Source organism: Corvus brachyrhynchos, unplaced genomic scaffold, assembly GCF_000691975.1.
Source record: "Corvus brachyrhynchos isolate BGI_N302 unplaced genomic scaffold, ASM69197v1 scaffold11, whole genome shotgun sequence".
In the NCBI taxonomy this organism is placed as follows: Eukaryota; Metazoa; Chordata; class Aves; order Passeriformes; family Corvidae; genus Corvus; species Corvus brachyrhynchos.
In genome coordinates this window covers 6080701-6082900 of record NW_008236965.1, presented here as the reverse complement: position 1 = coordinate 6082900, position 2200 = coordinate 6080701, and positions in this window count along the sequence as shown.

Below are 2200 nucleotides of genomic sequence, written 5' to 3'. Positions count from 1 at the left end.
AGGAATTTAGGATCGTATCCAGGCAATTTGCAGAAAACTAGGACATGAGAAACAGCAGTGAGCAAGAGGCCTTCATATAAGTGTATAACTGCAAGATAAATATTTTGGGAATTTATTGCTTGTTATCTTGATTATTTGCCATATTGATATCTCTGGAGCTGCTGGAAAGAAGTGAGAGAAAAATCTGTTTTGCTATGGTTTTGTCTGCCAGAATATGCTGGTTTTGGCTGTGATAGAGGTAATTTACTTCATAGTTGCTGGGATGGGTTTGCGCTTTGGATTTTTGCTGAAAACACTGCTGATAACGGCAGAGATGTTTAGAATCATAGAATAGAATCATGGATGGATGGATGGATGGATGCATGCAAGGAAGGAAGGAAGGAAGGAAGGAAGGAAGGAAGGAAGGAAGGAAGGATGACCAATCCCAGCTTCAGTTTTGATCCAGCTGATGGGGTGTCCAGTGTCCACCCAGGCTTCACAGGGATACCTTTTTATAGATAAGTTTTCCCCACCCTGGAGCTAAGTTTCTCTCTTTCTATGCAAATGAATTATCACACAGATTTTGTTCTTCTAGACCTTGCTGGAAAGGGGTCAGAGGGCTTCAGGGATCTTTGGTGGTCTTTCCTGGAGATGGCAGAACACCTGCCTGACTGTGGGAATTAGCTGCATGGGGCTGAGCTGCCAGCTGGGGGTAAATCAGGCCACAAATCTTGCTGTCATTCAGAGTGACCTGCAACAGATAAAAAGGTAGACCAAACCCCACTCTTGCGATATGCCGCCAAGCCACAAATATATATGACTTTTTTCCCCCTAGTGGATGTTTCTGTTTGTGAAATTAGAGGGGATGAAGCAGAGCTTCATTTCTTCTGGCTGTGCCAGCTAAAGCAGAACAGATTATTTAAAAGGTTCTCTAGTGTTCTCTTTACTTCAAAGATGCAATTCCCACCCTGACCCCCCACCAGCCCTCCCCCAAAAGCTAGAAGAAGCAATAAAAATTATTCTTTGCTTTTTATATTTTGGGCTACATCCCTTTGGATAGCCTATCAAACATCCAACATTACCCCCCTCTCTCTCTCTAGGAAAAGATTCCCAGCTAAAAGCCATCCAGTTTGCAAGGTATGGCATCAACTTCTGTAGCTTACACACCCCCTTCATGCTCCGCTCCAGCTCTTTCTGGGGTCAGCTGCCCTCATGGTTCCCTTCAAAGAGCACTGGTTGTGACAATTGTATCTGAAAACTTTGGCAGCTAATAAAAAAATAACCCTGGCTTTTGGTGACCTGTAGTTCATGCCCTGATTCCATGAAAGATCTAGTAATAAGTTTTTCTACCTCACATGGTGATGGGAAGTGACTGATGTTTCAGAGCTAAGTCAGCCTTTCACAAAAATTTCATTACTCTGTTTCACCAGGTCAAAAGGCTTAGGAAATGAGACACTTAAAGAGCTGTGACAGAAGGAGCGGTGAATGACCAGGAAATGAAAAGGGCTTGTTGCCTGCAGCAGTTCCCACTGCACTGACTCAGGAGGAGCTGTCTGAGAAGGGATTCTCATTGTTCTGGCGTCTCCATTACCAGGGAGAGGAATGAATTCTTTGCTGCAGCACCTCACCCAGGAAACGCAGCCAGAGCCCGTGGGTCAGGTTGTCAACAGGAGCAGAGGATGTCACACTGCCATTTCAGCATGTACCCACTGCTCCTCTGTTACAGTGGAGATACCGTAACATGATGTATCAAACAAGGAGGCCCGAGGAAAAGAAATATACATGGACCGATTCTTGATAGATGTTTCAGAGATGTTTATTTCTCCAGCCGCATGGCCGGGATCTGCCAAGGAACTCTTACAATCACGGGACCTGAGGGTCCTTGCCCGTGCAGGGGAACACAAACCAACCAATGGGGAACGAGGCTGACCAGGGGCAGGGAAACACCGTGCCTCCCCTCAGGGCCCCTCTCCCAGGGCTACATGGCAGGGGGGAAGGGACCCCAACATTTCACCCGTTTATTTTTAACAAAAAGGGATTTAAAACTTAACATTGAAAACAACTGGATAAACATAACAAGAACAGTTTAAAAATAAAATAAGCCACCCTCCTGAGTCTTTAAATGTCCAAACAGATTCTCTGGAACATCTTAAGGCTGACATAAAGGAGACAGGACTCTCTGAGCATGCTTTGTGGGGAAACTGAGGCAGGAGAGGGTTTC